The sequence below is a fragment of the Pinus tabuliformis genome, chromosome 8 (genome assembly GCF_031772625.1).
Source record: "Pinus tabuliformis cultivar Carrire ecotype Pingquan chromosome 8, CPIR1, whole genome shotgun sequence".
NCBI lineage: Eukaryota > Viridiplantae > Streptophyta > Pinopsida > Pinales > Pinaceae > Pinus > Pinus tabuliformis.
In genome coordinates, this window is record NC_142294.1 from 944,283,036 (window position 1) to 944,293,583 (window position 10,548).

Here is a 10,548-nt window from a genome sequence, read left to right on the forward strand (position 1 = left end):
TTGGTACAAAATTTAAATTAATCTCATTGGAGTAACATTGCACAATTCCGGTTGATAGGAAGATAGAAGATCGTCATGTGGTATCAAATTAGAAGAAAGGATTACAAGGTCCTTCAATGTCCCCTTATGTTGGAATTAGGAAGAGACTATGGAACATATTTTGAATTATTTTCTTTTGTTGACCATCTTTGGGTGCAAGTCTTACTCCTTTTTGGATACTTAGACAGCAACTACAACATCCTAATGGAAACTTTTGAGCAATGGAGAACTAGTATAATTAGTAATCTTGTCTTGAATCAAGCAAGAATTCTTGTTCCTGAATTTTTCATGTGGGAGAATTAGAAGAAAGAAATAAGAGGATATTTAAACAAAACATAAATGAAGAAGGGACGGTATATCAAATTATTAAGTAAAATATCCATGGGACCATTCTCTCTTAAGCATGGAACCAGGAGGATTGGAAATCGAATCAACATGAAATAGATATTTTATCAAAACTTAAGCTCTCCTTCAATGATCTCATCTCTTCTTCCAAGATCCCTCTCCCTAATTCCTCTCATTTATCCTACATCCCGCCCCCTTGCAATGGATTTTTTGAAGTTAAATTTGGATGGTGCTTCTAAAGGAAATCTAGTTCGAGATGGTTATGGAGGGATTTTTTGAGATTGGGAAGGTCGAGCCTTGAATTTGTATGTTGTAAGTTGTTGGATCAAAAGTAATAATGTGGTGGAATTCCTTGTCTTGGAGAGATGTCTACTATTATCGATTAATGAAGGATATTAGAGTTGCAGATTGATGGTGATTCCTAGTTGGGTTTTTTCAATTTTTTAAGAAAATAATCAATGAGACACCTATAAAAATAATATCAAAGAGTTGCATTTGGAACACAATGTCTCACATTAAAAGTTTCTCCATTCTATTCCTTATGTCACATCTGCACATTCTTAACGAATGGGAAACAAAGAGACTAACTTTTGTCTAAATTGGGGTGCCAGGATCGATACATTTATCTAAAAAAATTGTTGTCTATAGAGGTTTCATCAAGGTAAAAGGAACCTTTGCAAGTCATACTAGATGTAGATAGAAAGCCCCATATTAGGGTTTTAGAAGTTAGGACGTTGGAGATTGGGTGGGGGGGGGGCGGCGGGGGGGGGGCATCTTACCACCACACTACGTCCCATAACATTTAAGAGGGGGCTTAGTGTGGCCAACCTCCCCATTAAACACACATGCAAACTACATACACTACTCTTCATTCCAACGCTAGTCTTAGATTACACTCGATCGTTCTGAGAGGAGAGACCATTTGGTTTGGTTGCAAATGGATGGTTCACTAGCTTCCATGTTCCATTATTTATGAGAGTGTCATACTATTTTTCCATTTATTCTTTCCATTCATCATTAGAAGAAACTTATTCAAAGGAATTTGGTTCAAAATTAATAGACAAATTTAATTCACAATCGTAAGAAAATTCCATATCATTCGCTGAATCTAAGTCATCTACATCACCTCCATTTCGTCTAGTGGAACTTTTCGTTCATCTCTTCATATCCTCAGCAAGATGAAAACTTTTAAGTGTTTTAGTGAACCATTTTAGAGTACCTTTCAGAGATGTTCTGGGCTTCTTTGTTAATTGATATGAGGTCACATTAAGATTTAGCCTTCCAATTCTCTCAATCACATCACTCAAAGTGTTTCCTAATCTGAATAAGTGGTTGGGACTTCATGAGAGGTAGAGAGTTCTTAAAAAGAAGATTCCATAGATTTATATAGGATAGATATCCCCCCTTCAGTATGTGGAGTCTCATTATCGAATTCATGAAAGTTTTTCCATGGCTGAATTTGTCAAAATGATCAAGCTATCACTCAATAGTATTGTTAATATTGGAAGATGATATGATTTTTAGGTATCTGAGTACCCTGAGAAGATACACTTTCAACTACTTGCACCAAGTTTGTTTCTTTTTTCCTTAGGAATCAAGGCATAACTAGTGGAATCAAAGATCTTGAGATGTCTTATTTAAGGAATGTGGCCGTGCCACATTACATAAGGACTATTTTTCTCCAGAGCATGAAATGGACATCTATTTTTAATATATATTGCACATAGAATTGTATCAACCCATAATAATTGCTTTACATTTTTTAAAAACATCATTGAATGAACCATATTTAAGATATTCATGTTCATTCTTTCAGCTACAACATTTTGTCGAGGATTGTATGGCATTGTTATCTGATAATGAAACTCATGTTGGCAAAGATATTTTTGAAATTCATTTGAAGTATATTATTTTCCATTATCAATATCAATAGATCCATGCATGAAATTTTTGGAAGTTTCAAAAGCTTCCGATTTTCCTTTTAACAAATATACCCTATAGATCCTAGTGTAATCATTGATAAAATTCACCATTTATTTATTTGCTTTTGTAGAAGGAATAGGCATAGAGCCACACAAATCAAAATGAACTAGTGCAATATTTCTACGTTCTTTGGTAATAAAATCATGAAATAGTTATTTTTTATATTATCCTAGGATATAAGCATCACATTGCTTCAATTTCCTTGGAATGATTAGCAAACTAGAAACACTATTTCTTTTCAATAAATGAAGATTGTCATAATTAAGATTTTCAAATCTTCCATGCCATTGAAGGCTCGATGACAATGTACCTTTATTATACTAAGAAATGTATGCATAATTCTTAGCATATGTTCATTGTACGATCTTTACTCCTCTTTTCTAGTGATGACAATTGTGTTGTATCATGCTTTTGTCACCTCAACTTTGCCATCAAATATGTGAATGGAGTGTCCTTTTTGGGGAATGTGAACCAGGGACAACAAGTTTCTCCATGTATCTAGAAGGCAAAGAACATCATGCAGAAGAAATTCAAGAAGTCAAAGCAATTTAATCTTGATGGTGCTAAGTCCAAGTGGCTTGAGACTTAATTTTCTTACAAAGTAAATTTCTCCATCTACATTGTCACTAAAGTCTTCACAAGTCTTTCTGGAATGGCATGTGGTAGGTTGCACCTATATCAAGCAGCCATGAATCTTTCTAAGGAGAAAATGAAGTATGAAACAAGTGTTAAATTACTCCAATATTTCAATTTGCAACAATATAATGAGCAGATTCACGTGCTTTACCTTTCCCTGGATCTAGTGTTTTACCTTTCTTTTCTTTCCATTCTTGCTAGATTCTTTCCCAAGAGAGTTTGCATGTGGATGCATTATGTCCATATCTATCACAATGAATATAGTGGGGCTTATATTACCCACTTTGATGATGTTTATCCATCTACCTCTATTATTCTTCCTTCCATATCCTCTTCTTCCACCTCTTCCCCAAAATAATCTTGTGTCAAATTATTCTACTTATGTGCAAGGCAGAAAAAATTCTTTAGTAAATTGAGAAGTTGTATTCCCCTTCCCAAAATATCTCTCCCATCCCACAAACATTCCACAAAACTATCAAAAGTGATGTCTTTGAGTTGGGAAGTAGCTTGTATGGATTCAAGATTGTGAGAATATGTAGGATAGAGGGCCTTGAGAAAAGAGAGGGATGTCCATTTTGATCCCTGTGGCTTCTACATCATGCATAATAGCTCTACTTTCTTAAGCTAGGGCTAGGGAGTCATCATTCTTCAATTCTATATCGAAGAGTTTGATCGTCAATTGAACTACCTCCAGCTCTGAGTGTGAGTCAAATAAATCTTTCTTGTTTAATGCATCATTAGAATTTGTAATTGGAATAATATGATGACTTACCTCTTTACTTACAAAATAAATCATCAGGGCAGAAGCCTTATTATTCATGTTCTCCCAAATGGTGAGCTCTTTTTTGATGTGGGTTTGGTAGACGTATTTCCTCCTCTTTCACAGACACCTCTCCACTTGTCACTGAAGACGTGGGTGTGCCTAATATTTTTGTACCATTCATGGTAGTTCTCCTTTCCATTAAGAACAACAATGGAGATGAAAAAGTGCATCTTGTATAAGCAATGTCACTACAAAATAATCAAGAAACTAATAAGAATCCATAACTAATAATAGAAAAGCTCCATGTTTTTTATTTCACCAAGCTTCAAGAAGTGCATGATGAATGGAACAATTTGGAAAGAATAATACAAAACTTTGCAATCTTCATTAGAGAATTAACAAGCAGTCATTATACATTATTCCATGGACAATAAAAAAGAGCTCTATGGTGAAAATTCTTGTGTGAATCACATTCCATTTGAGACTACAAGGACATATAATTAAAATCTAAGAAGTAACAGTTATCATAGGGTCTGCACGAGGCATGAACATTTTCATGTTGCAGGGACTGCATGATGTTGGCTTTACAAAAATTTTGTAGGCCACACGAGTATACATGCAATAGGGTTGGTAGGGATGGTAGGGAATTGTGCATGTTAGTGGCAGAAAAATCCAATGCATAGTTATCATAGTAGGAGAGAAAAACAGATATGCAAAGGCACTTCTGCCAGGGTAGGAAAATGACATAGGCATCACGATGAGTGACAAAATGTGCTTACAAGGGGCAGAGGAATGCCTAAATTTGAGACTTGAACTCTGATAACATGTCAGGCTAGGAAGGTAACTTCCAAATGTGATGCATTCCATTAAGATAAATATCATGATATAGAATAAGAATGGTGGTCTTTGGGATCCGAATTCCAAGTTCTTTTCCTATTCTAACTTATGGAATTTCTCTATTTACATATTTACATAATTTTTCCAATTCTGGAGGATCATGTGTCTAATAATATTGAATGCTAAAGTACCTCCAAAGTGCACTTTTTTTCTTTGAATCGCTCTAAAAAAGGTTTAAAATTTATATAGGCTTCAAAAGAGAAATAAAGTGGGTCCAAGCATTTTCATCCTATAACAGTAATAAATAATTTATTTTCTGAATTCCCTCACTTAAGAACATCATATCTTACTTCTACATTTGTGGGATAAAGTGATGATGGAGGATTTCTTTCGAGAGTATTCTATTACAAGGGAATTAAAGGAATATAGAACACTTCCTTACTTTATTACTTAGGGAACCTATTTGACGAGGAATGGCAAGAGTTGTTAGGATGTCCAAATTCCAACTTTCAAAGTGTCATTACAATCTCTTTCATTTTTTTCTTCTTATAAAAGAAAAACTTGGTATTGTTATTAGAAATGTGATTATGAAAAGGGATTATGTATTTTTCTCTATAGATTCATGTGCTTTACATTTCCTGGATCTAGTGTTTTACCTTTCTCTTCTTTCTGTTCTTGATGGATTCTTTCCAAGAGAGTTTGCATGTGGATGCATCATGTCCATCTCTGTCACAATGAATATAGTGGTGGTTATACTATCCACTTTGATGATGTTTATCGTATCTACCTATGTTATTCTTCCTTCCATATCGTCTTCTCCCACCGAGTCTTCCCTAGAGTAATCTCGTGTCAAATTCTTCTACTTCTGTGCAAGGCACACAACTTCTTTAGTAGAATGGGAATTTGTCTTCCTCTTCCCAAAATATTTTTCCCATCCTGCAAACATCTCCACAAAAGTGTCATAAGTGATTTCTTTGAGTTGGGAAATAACTTGTATGGATTCAAGATTGTGAGAATATGTAGGATAGAGGGCCTTGAAAAATAGAGGGATGTCCATTTTGATTCTTGTGGCTTCTACATCATGCATAATATCTCTAATTTCTGAGGCTAGGGACAGGGAGTCATTATCCTTCAATTCTATATTGAAGAGCCTGATCGTCAATTGACTACCTCCAACCCTGAGTATGAGTCAAATAAATCTTTATTTGTTAATGCATCATAAGAATTTGTAATTGGAATAATATGATGACTTACCTCCTTACTTACAAAATCAATCATCTAGGCATATGCCTTACTATTCGTGCTCTCCCAAATGGAGAGCTCTTTTTTTGATGTGGGCTTGGCAAATGCATTTCCACCTCTTTCACAGACACCTCTCCACATGTCATTGAAGACGTGGGTGTGCCTAATCTCTATGTATATTTTAGATATTTCTCCTTGCCATTAAGAAATACACCAATAATGGAGATGAAAAGTGCATCTTTTATAAGCAATTTCACTGCAAAATATTCAAGCAACTAATAAGAATCCATAACTAATAACAGAAAAACTCCACGCTTTTTATTCCACCAAGCTTCAAGAAGTGCATGATAAATGGAACATTTTGGAAAGAGTAATACAAAACTTTACAATAATCATTAGAGAATTAACAAGCGATCATTTACATTATTACATGGACAATCGAAAAGAGCTTTATGGTGGAAAATTCTCTTGTGAATCACATTTCATTCGAGATTACATGGACAAATAATTCAAATCCAAGAAGTAACAATTATCACAGAGTAATCATAAATCACCTACTTCCCATCAACACAGCTCACCCACTAGTAGAGATGGAATCTGATCCCTCAAATGATTATGAAGAGGAGACACACATTGACTCACCTACAGAGGTACATGCACCCAAGAGGCCTCATAGAGGTGGCAAACATATTCGAGAAGAAACTACTACTCTTGTTGAGTTACAGGCCTGCCCTCTCGCCATGTCATGTTTCCAACACCAGTCCTGCTATGAATTTTGTGAGCTAGTTGCTAGAATTCAGTTTCATCATGAGTTGGCTCATTTGTTTGTGCTTCATTTACATGATGGTCAAGCCACTCTAGCTAGTGTCACATTCACCTTAACACCAGAATATATTTCACTAGCAACCGGTATTCCTAACATTGGAGAGCAATGGAACAAAAGATAGCAAATTGACAGGCAGCATTATGAACCATACATCAAGTGTGGTTATTTGAGATAGCTCAGCAGATTTTTCCCTTTTCGGTACCTCAAAGATTCTTATGCTCCTTTGATGAAATTGATAATGAAGTATTTCAGCTGTGAGGGCCATTTTTCCCGTTTATATGCTTATCATATCAGGCTGCTGACACATTTTACCAGGGTGAGGATGATGAAACTCCCCTACTTCATGTGCCGAAACATTGAGAAGATGACCACCGTAGTATAGCACAAGACTCCTCAGCAGCAGTTCAACAATATATATCGTTTTGCTCTCATTAAAATTGTGGTCATCCATCAGCTTGGCTTACAGGGCATCACTTGGGAGGACTTCATTTCTCGTGAGTTTTTCACAGCTCCTCATGGACCTTTAGAGACTTTGCATGAAACAGGTGGACCTTCTTATCAACATGAGGTTCATGAGACACAGACCACTAGTATTCCGGTGTTTATCACTTATCAAAAGGGCACTAGACGGTTGTTCACAGCAACAAAGCGAGTATTATCTCCACCCGGGGTGAAAGGGGTCTCGCTTCCGTCATCCGCACAACAGGTTCAGGACAAAGGCAAGAGGCCATTATAGGATGAAGGACCATCAAGTGAGTGGGAGACTGATTTTATTCTCATTGAGGGTGATGATACCGATGTGGGCCTGCAAAGCACAAATCTCAAAGAAATCATCCAAGAATAGCGGGTGGACATCAATGCCTTGTCCCTCAACTTGGAAAGGCCTAAATGGATTATAAAGTACCTGGAGCAAAGAAATAAGCAACTTGAAGATCAACAAGTGATTATGGAGTTGCAAAACATTCGGGAGAATCGTCAAGTTTCCTAAAGGAGGAGAGAGAAGCTCACTTCACTTGAGCAAGAGATCAATGCCGATCGGGAGTCATGGCTTGAAAGAGCCAATATCCACTTAGAGAGGTTGTTGGAGAAGGCCAACAAGGAGAATACATTGTTGAGACATATGGCATATCATTACATGGCGAGAAACAAAGTTTGCAAGGCGAGAATCAGGAGCTTAAAGGAAAAATTGAAAAGCACATCAAGGAGGAAAAAGGAGCATGATAGACTTCAGATCTTGGCTAAGGCTTCCTTGGCCCAACACAATGCTTGATGAAGAAGAATCAACCCAAATTTCAAAAAAATTGGGGCACTTTTTTCATTTTTGGAATTTTTGGCACAAAAAATAGGATTTTCTACTCTATGCACCGCGCCACGTGGCTCGCTTTTGATGGGAGCCTCCAAATGAAAAAAACTCAGCATTTTTGGATTTGACATGGAAAAATATGCTTTCCTACCAATGGCCAAGAAATTTGGACAGGTTTTGAGCCCTCAAAATGGTCAAAAACACTCAAACAATGACCTTACTGCCCCTATTTTGACACACAGGAAGCAGTGTTGGGAGAACTGAATTTTGGAGGAGCAAATGGAGGCCAAATTAAAAACTTCCACTTGGGTTGGCAATTAGACAAGCAGACCTTTCCAACAAGCACACTTGGAGTGAATTTGGACATCGGGAAGACCTCAAAAGTGGCTTCAAACAGGCGCTACGCATAGAGAATTGGTGCGATGCATAGAGGAAATTTGGCCCAGTTTGACCAGGAATGCTCTGTTTTTTGCCTAGATTTTTCCAGTTTGACTTTTTCACCTTCTTAATGTCAAATTTGTGATTTAATTTAATGTAAATTTATGGATCATGATGTAAATATGTCAAATTTTCAGTTGTGGGGGTAGATTCATTTATTAAAAAGTTGTTTGAAACTGAATGAATCAGTTCCCTTGTTTCTAGAGGCATGTTTCTTGCACTTAGAGTGATCTGGAAGACCAGAAAAAGAATTATTAGCCTGACTTGAAGAAAAATAAAAAATGGCATGCATAGAGCAAGAGATTCTAGGGGAGGTTTATAGCCAGGGCCAAGAGTTCGATTTTTACAACTCCATCTACTTCAAGGTATAGACAAGATACACCTCCATCATCTCCAACTCACACTCCTAGCCTTAGGATTCCTGGAATTCATGAAGCAGTAGGTTAATTAGGAGACTCTCCCACATTATCCACCGAATCTGAGTTAGGAAAAGACCTTTCTTTACTTCTACAGGAAAACACATTGTAATCGAGGAAGTAGAATCACCTGAAGAAGAAGAGGGAGAAATTCCTCCTCGTTCACCATTAGTAGAAGAACCAGAGGACTCTGAAATCTCTGAGGAAACTATCATGACAGAGGAAGTAGTAAATTTATTTGGAGGAGGTAGAGGTAGAGGTAGAGGAGGAAGAAACAATGGAGGAGGTAGAGGTAACAATGGGGGAAATAGGGATGGAGATAACTCATTTGGATTTCCTAGAGTTGATGAGGAATCTCGAACAAAAATGAAAAACATCTCACCATCTGTCCTCCCAAAATTTTATGGGTTGCGAAGTGAGGATCCTGAAACATTTCTATTTGAGTTTGAAGTCGTATGCCGAACTTATGATTATATGGAAGACTCTCAAAAACTCAAATTGTTTCCTTCAACATTGAAGGGAGCTATAAGTTGGTTCATAGGATTAGATAGTCACTCAATCTATTAGGACTTGGAATGATATGAAAAAACATTTTTGGATAGATACCTGAATATTTTTATGCCCACCAATCATATGGATGAGGTATTCAAAATGGTGCAAAAAGAATATGAAAACTTGGAGGATTTACTTGAAAGATTTCAATACAAACTAGAAAGAGCAAAAATGAATAATCTAGATGAGGAAACCTTGAAACCTTCTATGAAAAGCCATTAGAGATGAATGGATAGATATTTTGAACATGATGGGAAAAGGAGATATATCTCAACTTCCACTTCATGATATAGTAGAACTATGTGTCCATCTCTCAAGGGGAAAATCTAAAACTGGAAAAGGGCCTAGAGATCTGTTGGGCCTCAGTTTTCGTCTATTTTTTCTTAGGGAAACCTACTTAATTCTTATATTTTCCATCCATTTTCCATCACATCCATCTCATTTTGATGTATTTTATGCATATTCAGGTGTTTAATTTTAATTTTGCAATTTCTAGAAGTTTTTATGAAAATTGAGTTTCAAGTGCAATTTTGGACTGAATCAGAAATTCCCGTAATAGCTATGTGGATGACCTATTTGCAGGACACTTGGGCTCGAGTTTGATGCATGGATGGACAGCTTGGGAACTAGGACTAAGCTAACTCCACTTGGTTCAGCAGAACAAGCTTTATTAGGCCCGGTCAAGGCTGGTCAAACATGACTAGTCACCAGAAAATCCCTAGGAAATAGGGAAGTTTTGAGATTTTATGGGATTGACCATATTTCTTGGGATGGATTGGATGAGTTCGACTTATATAGGTGGATATGAGTAGATATGAGTGTTAGAGATAATATAGATCAGTTTGTTTCATTAAACCTCTATTTAAAGCCAAGACTTTGATGGCTTTTGTAATGGAATTTGTATGTAACTTCTGTATTATTTGAGTTGGGAGCTAAATTGAAGAACTTGTTTCATTCCAATTTGTTGTTCATGCTTGGTTGACCTACTGAATTTGTTGTAGCTGAGATTTCTTCAAGTGTGCAAGGCAAGGGTGGAGGGCCCCCACACCAAGCTAAGTACACTTCTTGGTTCAATTTTCATAGTTTTCATAGACTAGTTTTTGTTTCCAATGTATTTAGATGTGTGATGATTGTTGAATGAATATTGGTTTAATTCTAATCTATATAT